This window comes from Kogia breviceps, chromosome 17, assembly GCF_026419965.1.
Source record: "Kogia breviceps isolate mKogBre1 chromosome 17, mKogBre1 haplotype 1, whole genome shotgun sequence".
NCBI classification, from domain to species: Eukaryota; Metazoa; Chordata; class Mammalia; order Artiodactyla; family Physeteridae; genus Kogia; species Kogia breviceps.
Genome location: NC_081326.1, coordinates 44189502 through 44208703, shown reverse-complemented (window position 1 = coordinate 44208703; position 19202 = coordinate 44189502).

Sequence of the window (19202 nt, the reverse complement as noted above, 5' to 3'; positions counted from 1 at the left end):
TGGTTGATTAGAAAAACAAAATGAGGGAGGAGAGGAATAAATTGGGAATTTGGGGTTAACAGACACACATTACTGTACATAAAATAAACAATAAGGGCCTACTGTGCAGCACAGGGAACTATATTTAATAACTTGTAATAACCTATAATGGAAAAGAATCTGAAAAAGAATATATATATATATATATATATATATCTGAGTCACTTCGAGGTACACCTGAAACATTGTAAATCAACTACAATAAAAAACAAAACAAACAAAAACATGGTACAATGCAGAAATAGAAAATATTTTATAATAACTATAAATGAAGTATAACCTTTAAAAATTGTGAATCACTATATTGTACACCTGAAACTTATATTATATATCAGTTCTTCTTCAATTTAAAAAAATTAAAAACAAACTAAACAAAACTGTGGCAGCTACTTATCCACCATTCGTGTGCCCTGTGCTACACCTCCACCATCCTTCGTGCTGTGCCCGGCATGCAGGGCTCAATAAGTATTTGTCAGGTGATCAGCCTAATGAGTACCTGGTCACAGGCCCAATTGTACTCAGTTAGCAGATGGACATTTCTTTTATCCCCAGGAATGAATCACGATTAGTCCAAATCAGTTGTGGCAATTTGGTTTCCTTGTGCAGTGGTTGGCCTAGGAGTGGGTGTGTGGCCTGGTCTGACCAATAAGACAGAGCAGGACTGACGTTTAGCAGGAGCACGTCAGAATGGTGGTACTAGTTACTAAAACAGTGAAATACTTCTGTACCAGGTGGTAAATACTGCTCCCCTGGTCTCGTCTCCCCTTGCCCCAGATCCCCTGCATCTCCCTACAATCCAGCATCTACAAGGTTACTTCTGGCATAGAAGGGGCTTCCAAGACTTTGCTCCGGGGCTATAAACATTTGATCTATTCTGATTTCCCAAGGGAAGTTTCTAAGGAAAATTTCTCCTTGAATAGAAAAGCAAAGGCTCATGCCTTTTGCTCATATCCTTTCTTCCTGCTTTACCACTGTTGTTGGCACCATGGCAGCCATTTTATAACCATGAGGCAACAAGACAATGAGAAGACAAACAGAGCCTGAGTCCTTAATGGTGCTGTAAGCTGCACCACTGTCAAACCTGGAGCTGTCCTCCCTCTAGATGTGTTATTACTTGAGACAATTAAATACCTTTTATAGAAGGCTTAAGGGGTTCTGTTATTTGCAACTAATCAAACACATCCTAAACAATACAGACTCCGGCTCAAAGGGTTAAGTAATAAGCACGTTGACACTGAGTGCTAACTATGTGTCAAGTGCTGTGCTGAGCTATTTGTGACCATAATCTCCTCTGCTCTTCTCAGTAACCTTAGAGAGAGGTACTATTGTTATGCCCACTTTTCAGATGAGGAAACTGAAGCTTGGGAGATTTAAAAAACTTACTCAAGCTCATGAAACCAGCGAGTAGTGAAGCTAGAACCTGCAGCCAGCTCTGGGCTGGACTAGAACACAAACTGTTTCATTCTTAGCCTTGTCTTTATCTTAATTCTGACTGCACACGAAGAAGAGCTTGTGGGGAGGTTGTTGGGGGAGGGAAGAATTCACCCTGGGAAGGCCATTGTCCCTCACGTGGGTCCCTGGCTTGTGGCAGCTCCTTGACCTGGTCCCACATACCACGTCTGGCCCCTGCTGTACAGGTTGAGAAATTCAGTTGTCAGTTACCCCAGGGCTGAATGGGTTCCAGTTACCTGCCTCACAAAAACCCATAAGTGGGTGAAAAGAAGAGCTATCAAGCAGATCAAATGCAGGTGAGCTTTTGCTGACACTTGCTCTTCCTTGAGGCTTGAAGATGCAAGTACATGGAAAACTAGATTACAACCAGGAAGCTGCCTGCTAGGCATGGGATCTGAGATGGTAGAGAGATAGTGATCCTCACTGCAGATGTTCCCAAGCTCTGCAGCGTCTGCAAACAGATGAGGGAACTCGCTTTGTGGGCCAAGGCATCCACCCTGCAGACACTTACATCATTGGGTCTCCTTGGATTTGCACATTTGTTTCTTGGATGTGTGAATGCCTTCAGGCAGCTCTCCTCCAGCTTCCCAGCTGAAACCAAGCCATTCTCTTCCAGGGTGATCTTGCTTCATCATTAACCCCCTGCAGGCAATCTTGTTTCCGAATCCTCGTTATTCCAATGCTCCACCTTAGGTCTACATTTTGGTCCTACGTGGAGTTTCATGCAAAAAAGCACCCTCTGACCCTGATAGTAATTTAAAGAAATTCTGATCTTTACTTGGGTGTCTTAAGAACACTCAAGGGAGTAATCCACAGCTATGTGTCTCCGAGCCCCTCGGCTCTGTGGCTCTCACAGTCCCACACTTCCTCTGGAGTCTCCAGCATCCAAAACCAGACTCCCTCAAGCACAGGTGGCTTCTTTCTTCCTCTTTTTCTGCTTCCTGCTTGGCAACTCTTTGTTCTGTAAATTGTTACGGCCACTCTGCTAAGACCTTTCCCCTTTTCTTCCGGCTTGTCCTCTCTCCAGCTTCTGTATCACAAAAGCTACCCCGTTAGTGGATGGGAGAAGATAAAAGAAGATGGGAAAGCAGGAACAGGTGTTAATATGTTTGCACCTATCAAAATCTCCCCCAGCAGACACCATGTTGGACTCTGAGGGCAAAATGTTGCCCGAGGCCGGGTCCTGGCCTCCATGGAGCTTCCAAGTTCTTGAAAGTGAGTCAGGTCACTGCCGCCTACCCCAGCTTGAGGGAGCTCTGATGGAAAGGTGGGTGTATGGATAGAGACAGAGGTCCAGGTGCATACTGGGGACAGTATAGATCTATCATATGGATATTTGTTGGCTGTATTGCTGCACTACCATCGGGAACCACAGCTGAGAACAGGAGTCAGTGGGGAGAAAACCTCAGAGAGGAAGAGGGGCTAATTCTTACTGTATGAGATGTCGAGGTGCTTTGGTGGGAGGAAAGCATCCTTGTTCTTATCTGGGAGAGACAGGCAAGATTATACATCTCCCTTCTTGCCACACCAATAAAGAAAGGGTCCCAAGGGCAGGGAGGCCACCACTGCTGGCCATGGGGGCAAATTGGAGGAGTTATGTGCAGACCATCTGTCCTGTGGAGCTGAAGGAACGGAGAGATGTGAGCCTAGAGGGAGGGCAAGCTCGCAGGGGCCGGCCTGGGATGTGCACGGAGGTCCCAGGATTTATCCTGCCTCATCCACTCTCACCTCCCAACCCCCCAAGGTTTCTTCTATTACTAATAATGTGGCTATAAACATCTCTGGACATTATCCTTGGGTGTTTTAGGTTCCATGGGGTAGATTCACAGGAGTGGAATTGCTGAGTCAAAACTTTAATTTTTTTATTGTAATGGATGTTGTCAGAGTGCTTTCCAAAATGCCTGTAACTAACCATTTGCTGCTCCACGAACAATGCAAGAGAGTTCCCTTTTCTCTGTATCACTGCCAACAAAGGTGTTCTAGCTATTTTCATTTTTTCCAGTCTGGTAGACATAAAGTTACTTTAATTTGCACTGCCCTGGTGAGTTTGGGCATCTTTTCAGATGTTTGTTGCTATTGAGATCTGCCTTTCTCTGAGTTGGCTTTTTTTTCCTTTCTTTTCTCTTATTTTTTGGTACTTTCTTGTCAATTATATATTATATTATTTATATATTACAAATATGCTTGTATATTATAAATATAAATATTTCTTATTATAAATATATTTGTATATTATAAATTTGTATATATGCATATATTACATTATACATATCTAAATATTGTATATTATATACATAATAGATGCATATTTGTATATTATAAATATAAATATTATAAATATTTTACTCTGAAGATTGATGTCCTTCAGCTTGAGAAAATTATTTTCTGTTATTTATTTGATGATTTTTCACCCTTATTTTCCATATTCACTATTTCTGGAACTCATTAGTCAGCTTGAAGTCCTGAGGGCAGGCCGTTGGGAGGGGAAGATGGGGGTGAAGTGGGAAGAGCACAGAAAATGTGGAACCCCAAGTATGAGCTGTGCCCCACAGGGAGGATGGAGTGACACCAGTGCCTGTTTTTGTTGCCTCTGCCCTTGGTGGTGTGGAGTGGGTGTCCATCTTTGGTCATGGGGCCAAACATACACCCAGCCCAGCAGTCAGAGCAGCTGAAGAAGGATCCAGGGGAAGACAGAGCAGGTGCTGCTCATCAGGAGATGAGCCCACAGATAATTTGAGCTGCAAATTGGTTGCTGATTCACTGCCACCCTCAAAATTTCTCAAGAGTCTCTCTTGTGGCCAAACCCAACCAAAATATACAGGGAAGGGAATTCTGGGAAATGTAGTTCAGCCTAGCCATGCAGGCCTATCACAAAGCCACCACAGCGCACTTGGAAATCATACTTAACACTCATATAGCACACATATAAATATATGCCAACTACTATTCTAAGCATTGTATGTATATTAACTCATTTTTTATAATGCTCCTAAGAAGTAGCTATTATTATTAACATCCCCATTTTACAGAGGGAGAAACTGAGAACAGAGAGGTTAAGTAAGCTGCCTAAGGTCACACAGCAGGTAAGTGGCAGAGCTGGGTTTTAAACCCAGAAAGTCTGACTCCAGGGTTTGTTTGCTCCACTACTCCACTGTGCAAAGGCAGTGTTGCTCCCTGGCCAAATGGATATTTAAAAGTGGAACCTGATGAGCTGTAGAGCTTTATTTGGGGAGTTGTTTATGTAATTGGTTGTGTTTTTATTTTGGACTTTCCCAATGGAAGTGGTTTGTTGAATTTTGGGGGGCTAAGGAATGTGTGTTTCAGTAAATAGAGGGTCAAGATGAAAGCAAACTGCTCAGAGAATCTGCATTTTGTCCTCTCTTGGTCCCTTCTGCTTTAACCTCATGAGTGCAGGCCCTGCCACCAGAGGGGTGAGGTGGGCTCTCAAGAGGAGGGGCGGGTGCCACCTCTAGGCTCCTCCTGTGTCTCTGCAGGTTCTGGACTGCTGGGGACTGAGTACCCTGAGCTGGGTATAGCCCCGGCGGGACTCTGCATCCCCCGCCTCTCTCTTCACCTTATAAACGTGAGCTAAGAGTCTGCTTTGGCCCGGCTGCTGTTCTCCTGGTGCAGAGGACAAAGCACTCGTGTCTTCACGTTTACGCACAGCCGGGTCTTCAGTAAGGAATGTTCATCCTGTCGCAGCCACCAGGGCGGCACAGAAACAGCAAGCCGCCTCCCCAGCCCTTTGGCCTTGGAGTACGTAGGCCATCAGAAGGAGCGAGGGTAGCGACCTTCTCTTCTGGCATTTGATAATCCCGGCCTCCTGCTCTGAAGCCCCTTCGCCCATGTCTGCAGAAGCCTGGTGCGCCCAAGAAGGAAGGGGAGGGTGGGGTCACCCAGCCCCCTAGCCCCGCCCAGGAGCCAGGGACCAGCGCTCTCCTCGGGGGACAGCCTTCCCAGCTGCGCTTCTGGGTCCCACCTGCGCTTCTGGGTCCCACCTGGGACTGCTGGGGACAGTGCAGGATTTAACAGAGCGGCCTCCGGCCTGGCTTTCCTGCACTGATCCCCAAGCCTGAATTCAGGGGAAGGTTCTGGAATGGATGTTGGGACTGGCCAGCTAGACCCTTGTCTGCTCGGCAGCTGGCCCCTGGGAGTCCCCACGGTGTGAGAAGGCAGGCTAGCATGTGACTGCGGGGCCCGTTCCCAGTGATTCGCAAACTCAAGCGCACGTCGGAATCCCCTGGAGGGCTTAGTCTACCAGGCCCCGCACCCAGAGCATCTGAGACCCGAGAATGTGCATTTCTTACAAGTTCCCAGCTGCTTGCAGCTACTTCTGCGAGGAGGGCCCCACTTTGAGAACCAGTGCTGTGCAGAACGCCGCCTTCTCCTCTGAGGCATGACACCGTTCCAATACTGCCTGCTAAACTGTTGCTGCCCGCCCAGCCTGGGAGCAGCCTAGAGGCCGTCCTTTCCTGCGCCCTCCCAGCGCGGAGTTGGGCAGCATCAGCAAAAGCCGCCAGGGAGGCCCCAGCCCTCTGCTTAGCTGATGGTCTACACAAAGCGTCCTCTGTAGTGCAGACTTGCTGACAAGCACCACCCTGTGTTTTGGGGATGAACCAAATCTTCATAACATTAGACCCGTGGATTCCTAGCTCTGAAAACTGATGCGAAAACTCCCCCTGCTTTCCCAGCCAACCCACCCTGGCCATCCTCCGCAAGCAGGCTGAGCGGGAGGCCCAGAAATGGAGCCAGGCCGGCAGGAGGTCTGAGAGCCGCTTCCTGTGTCAGCTGATACCAAGACGCCGTGCAGCTAAGGCACGAACACTATACTCCACAGCTGCCTCAGCTTCTTCCCCTTTGGCCTTAAAGAGCCTGTGTGGGCCCCAACCTAGCGCTCAGAACCGGAGACACGGGCCGGGGCTGGCAGTGGGGAGCGACTCAGGCCAGCTCAGGTATGTCAGCTTTACAGACAATCGTGGAGCTACAGGGCAGCCCCACTTGACTTGATTCTCCTTCTCAGAGCTTCCATGGACGCCCAGTGGTTTCTCCCTCCTTGGCTTTCAGGCAGAGTCACAAGTTTCCTGTTCTCTCTCCTTTTACCCATCACTATGAACTTCAGGTGAAGAGAGAGGGTTTTGTGCATACACAGAGCTACTGCCGACCTCCTTGGTGTTTAAACCCGGACTGTCCGGTCCACATGTCTTAACCTGGGCCCTGAGCCCAAATATGGACTACAGGGTGGGTAGGTCACAGGTGTCATCTGTCACGTGCCCCCAAATGGCACTGGAGGATTCAGAAAGATGGCACCTCCTAATTAAAGTTTCCACAGGCAACACTTGCCCAAGTGGAAACACCTCAACTGCCCCTGTTCTCAGCCTCTAGCGAAGAAAGAGAACATTTCTCACTGGGGTTCTTTCTCTTGAGTGTTTTTGCACGGTGCCCAGCCAGCAGACAGCTACTTGACATTCGCAGTCAATGGAATAAATCATGGAGCCGTTCTGGCTACCAGAAGCTAGTAATTTATTTCACTAGTTTTCAAATGAATTCAAGAAGTTCAGAAAACTGCATGGATATGAGTAAATTCTAAACTCAAGCACAAAAAGGTGCAGGAGTTTTTTCTTTTTATTTATTTATTTATTTGGTTATGCTGGGTCTTAGTTGCGTCTCGCTGGCTCCTTCGTTGTGGCATGAGAACTCTTAGTTGCAGCATGCATGGAGGATCTAGTTCCCTGACCAGGGATTGAACCCAGGGCCCCTGCCTTGGGAGCATGGAGTCTTATCCACTGCACCACCAGAGAAATCCCAGGAGTTTTATTAATATAAAATTTGTTTCTCTCTGCTACTGCTAATAAATATTAAATAAATATTTGTTAAAAACTGATTTGAAGGGGATGCAAAATGATAGCTTGCCACAGATCTCAATCTGACCCTGAGTAAATGTTACCGAATTAAGTCATAGGGGCCTAGGCTGGCTGAGGCTCTGCGTCGGAGGGGGAAGGTTCTTTTTCTGTTCAGGTTCAAGTAGACAAATAACCGAGATGTGGAGACAGCGCAAACTTTATTCAGTGACCAAAGAATGGAGAAGCTGGAACTAAGTTCACAGATTAACTTCTCACCCACGTGGTGAGAGGGATTTAATTTTAGAGTGAAGACAAAGGGAGGAGGAGTGAGGCGAATGAGGCGTAAGTCTACTGGGGAAGGGGCAGGGCTTCTTCTGAGGGAGTGGGTGCCGCCCTCTTTTCATCCTTTTTGGTCCTTACGGTCCGGTCGTAGTGGCGGATAGGTGTGTCATTGTATATGCTGATGTAGTAAAATCAGAGTATAATGAGACTAAAGCATCGGTTGGAGGTCAGGTTCGTCAGCCATCTTGGTCCCAGCCGGTTCCACCTGGCTTTTGTTTGTTTGTAGCTTCCTTTCTAACCTCTGGACGCTTTAACGTGAAGATTTATGTTAACTCTGCTACAGGTGCCGGTTGGAGGGTCGTGAGCAAAGACCTAGAGCAGCTCTGGCAACATCAACTCTGTGAAAAATGTGTGCCTGTCCAGTTTTCTGGGTGAGTATTCATAGCTTTCATTGCATTACTAAAAACACCACCACCTGGAAAAGGACGTGAACCAATAGCTTAGATAAAGCTCTCAAGCCGCTCCCGACCTCTCCTCCCTCCCCTCGCCTGCCCTGCTGTCTCCATTCCTGGCTTTCCATGTGGATCTGATGAGGGACTAGACTGGAACCACGTGTTTCACGAGTCGCCACCCACCTGTGGATTAAAGTGAGCTGGAGGGGTTTTGTTTTGTTTTGTTTTGTATTTTTTGTGGTACGCGGGCCTCTCACTGCTGTGGCCTCTCCCGTTGCGGAGCACAGGCTCCGGACGCGCAGGCGCAGCGGCCATGGCTCACGGGCCCAGCCGCTCCACGGCACGTGGGATCTTCCCGGACCGGGGCACGAACCCGCGTCCCCTGCATCGGCAGGTGGACTCTCAACCACTGCGCCACCAGGGAAGCCCTGGAGGGGTTTTGTGAACCAAGTGAAATAATAAATATTAAAATACTTTACAAAATCCATACAAGAGGAAGGAGTTGAAAAGGTAGGGGGTTGCCAGTATTGTGACTGTTAGTGTAATGACTGATTCCCCATCTCCTTATCGACCTATCCACGGGCTGTTTACTTAATGTTGTTAAGTGCTGAAGGGTACTGATAATCACGGCTAAGGTGTGCTGGTAGCTTCCTGTCCCACTGATTTCCCACACCAACCCTATGAGGCAAGCAGTCTTACCCCCACTTTACAGATGAAGAAACCGAGGCCTAAGAGAGTTTAGGTAACTTGTCCTAGTTACAGGAGAAGGGTTTGAACTGAGGCATTCTCGCTTTGGCCCCTAGGTCTTAACAACTGTTGAGCAGCTGCTATGTATCAGGAGCTGGGCTAACAGTGCTATGAGTATTAACCTACTGACTCTGTACAACAAACCTGTGAAATGAGTGCTATTATTATTCCTATTTTATAAAAGCCTTAACTGAGCTAAAGATTGCCTAGCCCTGGCCACAAGATCACAGAACTAATAAATACTGGAGCTGAGATCTACCCCAATCTTACTCCAGAGTTCATACCCTTAACCCTTGTGCTGAAATGCTAGGCTTTAGAAAGCTGCTTAAATCAGCCTCCAAATAACTATGGGGGTGGTGGGGTGCATTCATTAAAAGCGATTTCTCTTAGAGGAGGATCTGAGCTATTTTCTTAAGATTCAAAAACTCATCAGAGAAGAATAATTTTATCATTCTCACACTTCAGCGATCACACTTTGGTTTCAACAGATGTTCACTGTACACCTACTGTGTAAAAGCACTGGGCGCAGGGCATAAGGGCTGCAAAGTAGAAGAAGGGTCCTCGCCTGCTGGGAGTCCCTGTCTAGACTAACAGACGCATCCATGTAAACATCACAGAAAGCAGACTGATGAGAGATGGCCTGATGGGTGCTCAGGAGGCTGGGGAACATTCTGTGGCTTTTGCTGACTTGGGTTCCCTGGTCAGGAGGGGTGGGCAGGTGTCCCAGGCATCAGGGTTTTAAGAAGTGCCTGCAGGCAGGGGAGACATGCAGGGCTGAGATACTACTCAGCCCACTAGCTCCTCTGCTGGTTCCAAGCGGGAAGAAAAAGGAGGATTTGGTCCCTACATCCGTCTGGTCACATGCCCCAGGCAGCTCTTTGTTCCTTCTGCCCAATTTCCTTGTCCATGCCTTCCCTGCCCAACGCAGGGACACATTTCAGGCTTGTGGGTTTCTGCAGGGTGACACAGGAACAGACCCATCTCTCAACACTTCCGGCCTTGTGTTGGGGGTATGGAGCTCTTGAGGTGCCCGCCTGCCCATTTCCCAAATGATGATTAACTGTAACTGACAAGGCTGCATTACATAAGAGGATTATGAAACTCTGTAACAGGGAGGTAGGTGATCTGTGTGTATAAATAGACGAAGACCTCATTATTGTGCTTCTTTAAGACTCAGAGACATCTAGTGGCAGAAAGTGGTATCTGCAGCCCTAGCAGATCCTCTCCAAATAAGAGACTTGAAAAAGTTCTAATTTGTGAGACTTTTGTACATACTCAAATTGGGAGACTTTACGTTAAATTACTTTGAAAGAGTAATTTCAAAGTAATTACTTAAAAGAGAAGGAATGTACAGGTTTTCCATTTGTAGGAGTACAGTATTTTTTTAAGCTTGAAGTATAGTTGATTTACAATATTTCAGGTGTACCTCAAAGTGATTCAAATATATGCATATATATATATATATTTTTTAAGATTCTTTTCCATTATGGGTTCTTACAAGATATGGAGTAGAGTTCCCTGTGCTATACAGTAGGTCCTTATTGTTTATCTATTATACATATAGTAGTGTGTATCTATTAATCCCAAATTCCTTTGTTTTCTATGTCTGTGAGTCTGTTTCTGTTTTGTAAATAAGTCCATTTGTATCATTTTTTAGATTCCACATATAAGTGATATCATATGATATTTGTCTTTCTCTGTCTGACTTACTTCACTCAGTTGATAAACTCTACATCCATCTATGTTGCTGCAAATGGCATTATTTCATTCTTTTTATGGCTGAGTAATATTCCATTGTGTATATATATATATATATATATATATATATATATATATATAGACCACATCTTCTTTGTCCATTCATCTGTTGATGGACATTTAGGTTGCTTCCATGTCTTGGCTATTGTAAATAGTGCTGCCATGAGCATTGGGGTTCACGTATCTTTTCGAATTAGAGTTTTCACCTTTTCTGGATATATTCCCGGGAGTGGGATTGCTGGGTCATTTGATAACTCTATTTTTAGATTTTTAAGGAACCTCCATACTGTTCTCCACAGTGGCTGTACCAGTTTACATTCCCACCAACAGTGTAGGAGGGTTCCCTTTTCTCCACACCCTCTCCAGCATTTATTACTTTTAGACTTTTTCACGACGGCCATTCTGACTGGTGTGAGGTGATACCTCCGTGGAGTTTTGGTTTGCATTTCTCTCATCATTAGCAGTGCTGAGCATCTTTAGTATGGTATTGTATTCAATAAAAAGTACCATAAGTCTACTTTAAGCCTGTTCTCCCCAAAGTTTTAGATGCACCCAACTGTATAAAGAGTGTGAAAGAGAATATTAGACAATAAGAAAAATGACTCTGTTAACAGCCTCTACATATTCACCTGTCATGATGCTGAACTTGTTTGATGTGATTAGGTTTTGTACCAAATTCACAATTATCACTATCAAATTGGCCTTATAGGTGAGCATGCATAGATTAAATAACTACTAAACCAAATGTTTAGGAGAATGTATAAGGAGAAAGCTTCCCCACAATCAGACTAGAAAGTACCTTTCCTAGACTGGGGGGCAGTAGAGCTTCTGGGGGAACAATTTAAGGGTGGGTATCTGTGGGTCCCAAAGAGTGAGGCCCTGGAGCCTGGACCACAAGCCGGGACCCAGGAAGACTGTAAGATACAGCATGGAAGGTCAGGGTGGGGACAGCAGTGGGATGTGTGTCCTGTTTCTCTGGCAAAGCCCTAAGGGAGTGGCCAAACCTAGAGAGGCAGTGGCTGTATGTAGGATGTGCCGATGAGGCTCAGGCAGCCCCCCAGTTTCCTACACCCCAGATCACGACAGGAAGAGCAGAACAATGCCTGCGTGCCTGTGGACAGCATAGAAGGAGGAGAAGGAAACACTGAAACTCTTGACTTGCTCTCTGAGAACAGAGGAGCAATGGGGTGTCCCAGGAGTGACATCCAGTGACATCCCACCGGCCAGTGCCTTGACACCAGGAAAGCTCCCCATTTCTTAGGCATGAAACTGGGGAAAAGTAGGTGGTGGAGTAAGTCCCATTTTGAGTGACCTTAAGTGTTACCACCCCAGTGGAATGGAGCCACTTTTCCCCTTTTCCTTTCTGTTCCCCACGCACAGAGCAGAAAGGAAAAGGGAAAAAAGAGGAGTTAGCAGGGGAAGTGAAGAGATAAGACACTGACGGCTTTGTTCAAACGTCCTCACCTTAAATATCTGCTTCTATCTCACTCTACCACTTCCCTCTCTCTCCGTCTCTCAGTTCCCCCCAACCCATGCATATTCTAGCCATTCCTTCATTTGCTGCTCATTGTTATTCAAGGTACGGCCAGATTTTTTCCTTTTACTTATTATTTATTTATTTGGCTGAGTTAGGTCTTAGTTGTGGCATGTGGGATCTTCACTGCGACATGCAGGATCTTTCGTTGCGGTACACAGGCTCTTCGTTGTGGTGCATGGGCTTCTCTCTAGTTGTGGCGTGCGGGCTTCTCTCGAGTTGTGGCGTGTGGGCTCCAGAGCATGTGGGCTTAGTTGCCCTGTAGCATGGGGATCTTAGTTTCTCGACCAGTGATCAAACCCACATCCCTTGCATTGGAAGGTGGATTCTTAACCACTGTAGCATCAGGGAAGTCCCCAGCCAGATTTGTTTTCTGATTATAAAAGTAACATGTATTCATATTTTAAAATACATAAGGTGTAAAAATGAAAGTAAAACTCATCTTAATTCCATTGTTAATGCTTTGATCTATATCCCCTTAGACATCTTTTCCATGAATATGTGTATGTATGTATTTAAGAAATGAACCTTACCATGCAAAGGTATTTTATAGCCTGTTCCCACTCCATAAATGCATAAATCTTTCCATGTCAATATAGTTGCATGTCATCATTTTTAATAGGTACATAGTATTGTAATACCGCTTATAAATAAACCATAAGTCACTTTTTTTGAGGGCCACGTAGGTGGTTTCTAATTCTTTGCAATTATGAACAATGTTGTGATAAACATCCTTGTGTGTTGGGGGTCTTTGGTTTGCTCCTCCAGTTCTTCCCCCAGGACAGCGGTTCTCAAAGTGTGTCCCATGGAGCCCGTGGAAATGTGTGAGGTGCTCCTCCAGGGGTGAGGTGAAGTCTGCAGGGCTTCAGCCCTTAACCTTCCTTCAACAATTATAGGTTCATGTCTCTCTGCTCCATTTGGGGAGAAGAAAGATTTCCATCACTAAATGCAGCTGGAAATCCAGTGCTTTAGGACATAGTCAAGGAAAATTAAAATTGTTATGTCAGAGAGTATGCATGTTTAAAGATCTGATACATACTTCCAAATGACTCCTGAAAGGGTATACTAATTTACGTTCCTACCAAGAGCATATGTGTGCCTGTGTTTCCCACACCAACACTTTGCCTTTATAGAGCTCTAAAGGCAAAATCATTTTTAAAATTTCTATTTCTTTGATTAGTCATTATATTGCTTTCTTATTGCTGCTGTAATAAATTACCACAAACTTGGTAGCTTAAAAGAACATAAATTTATTATGTTGAAACAGAAGAATCTATTTCTTTCTTCTAGAAGCCTCCTGCATTCCTTGGCTTGTGGCCCCTTCCTCCATCATTAGTCTAACTTCTGCTTCTCTCCTCACAATCTCCTTCTCTGATTCTGACCCTCCTGCCTCCCTCTTTCACTTATAAGGACCCTTGTGATTACTTTGGGACCACCCAGATAACCCAGAATAATATCACGTCTCAAAATCCCTAATCACTTCTGCAAATTCTCTTTTGCTGTCACAGGTTCTGGGGATTAGGACATGACATCTCTGGTGGGTTGTTTTTCCACCTGTCACAGTAATGATATAGAGCATGTTTTATGTATTGACAATCTATAGTTCTTTGATAAATTATCCTTCTGTGACCTTTGCTCATTTTGCTATTAAGATATTTGTATTTTTCTAGTGGATTTGTAAAACAAAAATTATATATTTTGGAAGTATAGACGTGTTGCCTATTATGTATGTTGCCAATCTTTTTCTTCACATTTCTGGTTTTTAAACTTTCTTTAGGCTGTGTGTTAGTCCGCTTGAGTTGCCATAACAAGATAGAATAGTATGGGTACCTTAAACAACAGAAATTTATTTTCTCACAGTTCTGGAGGTTAGAACTCCAAGATCAAGGTGTCAGCATGGTCAATTTCTGGAGAGAGCTTTCTTCCAAGCTCACCGATGGCTGCCTTCTTGCTGTGTCCTCACACGGCAGGGAGAGAACAAGCTCTCTGGTGTCTCTTCTTACAAGGTCATGAGGGCCTCACCCTCTTGACCTCATCTAACTCTAACTACCTTCCAAAGGTCCCATCTCCAAATACCATCACATTGAGGGTTAGGACTTATGGCTTTTATGGGGACACAAACATTCAGTCCATAACAGGAAAAATTTGGATTTTCACGTGGTCTAATCTGTCAGTCATATTCTTGATGCCTTTTGTCTTCAGTGATATGTTAGCTTAGCAAGGCCTCTTTCACCAGAGATACATAATCATGTACATACACTTTCTTCTTAAACTTTTATATATTTGCCTTATTTTACATTCAAATTTTAATCATTCTGGAATATAATCTGGGGTAAGTTCTGACTCTGTTTTCTTGCCAGTTAAAGTACTTTGTTTACCATTTTTTCTTCAAATAACAGCTTCAAAATACTCTCTAAGGACATAAGCTTTTACCCAGACAGGAGTCCTGGATTTGCCATTATCTGAATACTGGCCTGTTGAAACCAGTTTTCTTCCTTCCCTTTCTCTGCTAGTTGTAGAAAACTACTTTTTGTCTTTCTGGAAAATCCATTCATTCAGTAAAAGACCAACAACTAAAGCCAACTTTTTTTTTTTAAGGAAACAATGAGTTTCCTTAATATTTCAGGCTTGAACAGCATTCTGTGTATAGCAATTTACCATCAACTGATATGAATGTGTACTTACAGCTTTCACATTCCTTTGAATACTAAAGTTATTTGATTTTCAAAACCAATGTGAAAACACTATCCATGGAAGAAAACTATTTAGATATTTGAACTTTAAAAAACTTGGGCTTCATCTGTTGGGGTCACTTAGTGTTTTGCACAAGCCAGCATGAAATGTTTGTGCCTGGGAATGAAGGGTAGGGGTAAAGCTTCAAACTGCAGAAAGGCGAGTTCTAAATCTTATGAAACAGACTCAATAATTTATAACTACTCACAATGCTGGTATATTATACATTAAGAATCCTAATTCTAAAATAACGTAACACAGTATATAATAGTACAATAACAGGTATAAAGTCATTTTAATGATTAAATATTCAATTGGATTAAAATTCCCATTTAATCCAATGCCTTTCTTAAGCTCCTACTATGTGTCTTGGCCCTATGTTTCCAGACAGTAAAAAGTGCATGACAACAAAATAAACATTTGTGATGCAAATAATTTTGAGATGGAATACAAATTTTTTGAGTTAATACATAAATTTATGTGTTGTATATATGGTGTGATATTACATGATACGTTATAACTAATACCATGAAAGTAATTTTTCTATTTCACAGTCAGACCTTGAAAATGAGTAGCTTCCAATCCACAAATGTGTTGAATTTCAAAGGTTTGTTTCTAAATCAGTGGTTCAAAACTCAGAAATTATGTCACTATAAAAATAAGATTCTAAGTAGTGGTGAGAACCAGCCTAAGTATAGATTTTTTGTTTGATTGAAATCATACACATTTTCTATGAGAGGTAGTTGAAATTATATACATTTGTTACAAGGGATACTTTTCAGATATGATACTGGTGATTAAAAGAGGAAAGCAATAGAACTTAATAAGACATGGTCTGTTTATCTAGAATGATAGTCCTTAAGGAAGTTGACAAAGAGAATGACTTTTGTGGAAATTCCAGAAAGTTTCAGAGACCTTTTCAAGGGGTTAGAGGTTGATGGCATGGGTCTGAATTATGTCACAATTGTTCTTTTCCTTGTTTTTAATACAATGTGTTGCTCCACTGTTTATGCTTATCAGCCATATTTACTGCTCTGTTTTAATTAATAAATGGGATGCTTTGAAGCCAGGAGAGCTGTGAGTTAATGAAGGAGAGGGCACAGCATTTGTGAGATTACCCCTCAGGGGAAGAAAAGAGATGGTAGAGAAAAGAGTCAGTGGCCTCTGTGAATTGGCCCCAAGGCCATTGTGGAGAATCCTGCTGAAGATGCATAAACTTCCTCAGATAATAACGATGGCCTCTGCTGCCAAGCCCTCCTCACCTAACTAGTGGTTCTGGTACTGAAAGTTGCCAGAATCAGGACTGAGACCATCGCTCCCCCAGTGGAGGGGAGATTTACATAACTTGGGGGAGAATTGGGGGATCGGTGATATAAAAGAAACAAAAACAACAAAGTCAATTATTAATTCAAGAGGAAACAAAAAACCAAGTAGGGAAGGAAAAGTGATTATAGTACACTACACAGCTCAGCTGTCAGTAAGCTTTTTACAATCATAAAAGATAAACGCTTATACCAGTTAGCAATTTGTTGCCTTTGGCCCCAGATTCAAACTCCATTTCTTGACCTGTGAGAGTTGATCTGGATCCTCAGTTCCTCCTTTGCGCTGACAGGGTGTTAAAAGCTTTGTCAGTAGAGGGCACTGGAGGGAAACTGCAGGAGGAAGAGGCTTCTCTTCCCAGTACCAGTGTTTTCTGTTTTCCTCCTTCTTGCTCCTACTGTTAGGTTGCCAGCTGTGGATGGGTTGGGAAAGACATTCAGTGGCATTCACCTATATTAAGTTCAGTGGCACCTCATAGAGAGCTTCCTAACAAATTTCTGCAGCACTCCGAGAGTAGATTTCCACTGAATCATGCCAGCACCCCAGTGGTTGGCTTCTCAGCCCTGGCCTGACAGCCCTTCAGAGAGGCTTATTCTGCTTGCTAGTCCTGACCATGCTTTTCTACCCACCTGCACCCTGGAGCGGTGTCTCCTGCTTGTCCAGTAACTGTTGACCAGCTCTGGCCTGGAGCAACTCAGTACACTTCTCTGCCATCTCAGCCTCAGGAAGGGATGTTTCTTCCTTGAGTAGCTTTGTTCGTCTCTAGGGTATATTCCAGAGTTCTCTTTCTTCCATAGATGATCCTATATTGAAGTTAATAATTCTTATATTAAACTTTCCCTCTACAAATCACTGTGCAGTTTCTAACTCCTGATTGGACCTTGATTAATTCAACACTAAATACTTAACTAACAAAAATTATTTACCTATTTTGGAAAGATGGGGAGTTAGAAAGAGTGTGTGTGTGTGTGTGTGTGTGTGTGTGTGAGAGAGAGAGAGAGAGAGAGAGGAGAAGAAAGAGAGAAGGTAGCTAAATCCTTATCTTCCATAGTAGGAAGTTGATAAATAAAATATAAAATTGAAAAATATATAGAATATAGTACAAGATTGTTATTTGGAGATTTGAAAGGGGTTGTATTAGGAAATGAAGTGTGAGGTATCTGCCATTTTTGTAACAAACCTTGTATTTGACTCTCTATGATCATAGATAACTTTGATAAGAAATAAAATGATAAAAAGAAAATCACTGAGGTTGAAACAAATAAGCGAAAAGAGAAGGAAGAAGAGAAAGTTACAAAGTTTGTGGAATATCAAAAGATGTGTCATTAGGATAGTTTGTTTTCCATTAATCACATAATACATGATCAAACTAACAGTAAAGGTATAGATCAATCACTTATAAACTTGGAGAAAGGTTAAAAGATAAAAGTAGTAACATCATCAATATCCACAATAATTAGTTAAAGGAGAGACATAACAAAACGATGTAAAATATGATGCCAAAAACATTAAATGTGGGGTGTGGGAGTAAAAATGCAGGGCTGTTAAAAGGCATTCAGACTTAAGAGAGCAGCAACTTAAAATAATTACATATATATAAACTTCATGGTAACCACAAAACAAAAATCTATAAGAGATCCAAACATAAAACTAGAGATAGTCATCAACTCACAAAGAAAGAGAGCAAAAGAAAAAGAACTATGAAACAACCCAAGAATAATTCACAAAATGGTAATAAGTACATATCTATCAATAATTACTTTAAATGTAAATCGACCGAATGCTCCAATCAAAAGATATATAGTGGAGAATTCTCTGGCAGTCCAGTGGTTAGGACTCCACACTTCCACTGCAGGGGGCATGGGTCTGATCCCCGGTTGAGGAACTAAGATCCCTCATGCTGCGTGGCACAGCCTAAAGCATTTTTTTTAATTAAAAAAGAGAAGATATATAGTGGATGAATGGATACAAAAACAAGATATATACTGCCTACACGAGACTCAGTTCAGATCTAAAGACACACAGACTGAGTGAGGGGATGGGAAAAGGTATTCCATTGCAAATGGAAATCAAAAGAAAGCCAGGGTATCAATATTTATATCAGACAAAATAGACTTTAAAATAAAGACTTACAAGAGACAAAGAAGGCTATTACATAATGATCAAGGGATCAATTCAAGAAAAAAATATAACAATTGTAAATATATTTGCACCCAACATAGGAACACCTAAATACATAAAGCAAATATTAATAGACATAAAGGGAGAAATTGACTGTAACACAATACTAGTTGGAGATGTTAACACCCCACTTACATCAATGGACAGATCATCCAGACAGAAAATCAGTTAGGAAACACTAGCCTTAAATGACACATTAGAACAGATGACTTAATAGATACATATAGAACACTCCATCCAAAAGCAGCAGAATACACATTCTTCTCAAGAGCACATGGAACATTCTCCAGGATGGATCACATACTAGGCAACAGAACAAGTCTCAGTAAATTTAAGATTGAAATCATATCAACCATCTTTTCTGGCCACAACCCTATGGGACTAGAAATCAACTATAAGAAAAAAACTGCAGAAAACAAAACACATCAGGGCTAAACAATATGCTACTAAACAACTAATGGGTCACTGAAGAAATCAAAGAGGAAATCAAAAAACACCTGGAAACAAATGATAATCAAAACACAATGATCCAAGTTCTATGGGATGTGTCAAAAGCAGTATGAAGAGGGAAATTTACAGTGATACAAGCCTACCTCAGGAAACAAGAGAAATCTCAAACAAAAAACCTAACCTTACACCTAAAGCAAATAGAGAAGAAAGATCAAAACCCAAAGTTAGTAGAAGGAAAGAAATCATAAAGATCATAGCAAAAATAAATGAATAGAGGCTAAAAATCTATAGAAAAGATCAATGAAACTAAGAGCTGTTTCTTTGAAAAGATAAAAAAATATTGATAAACCTTTAGCCAGACTCATCAAGAAAAACAGAGAGAGGGTGCAAATAAATAAAATCAGAAATGAAAAA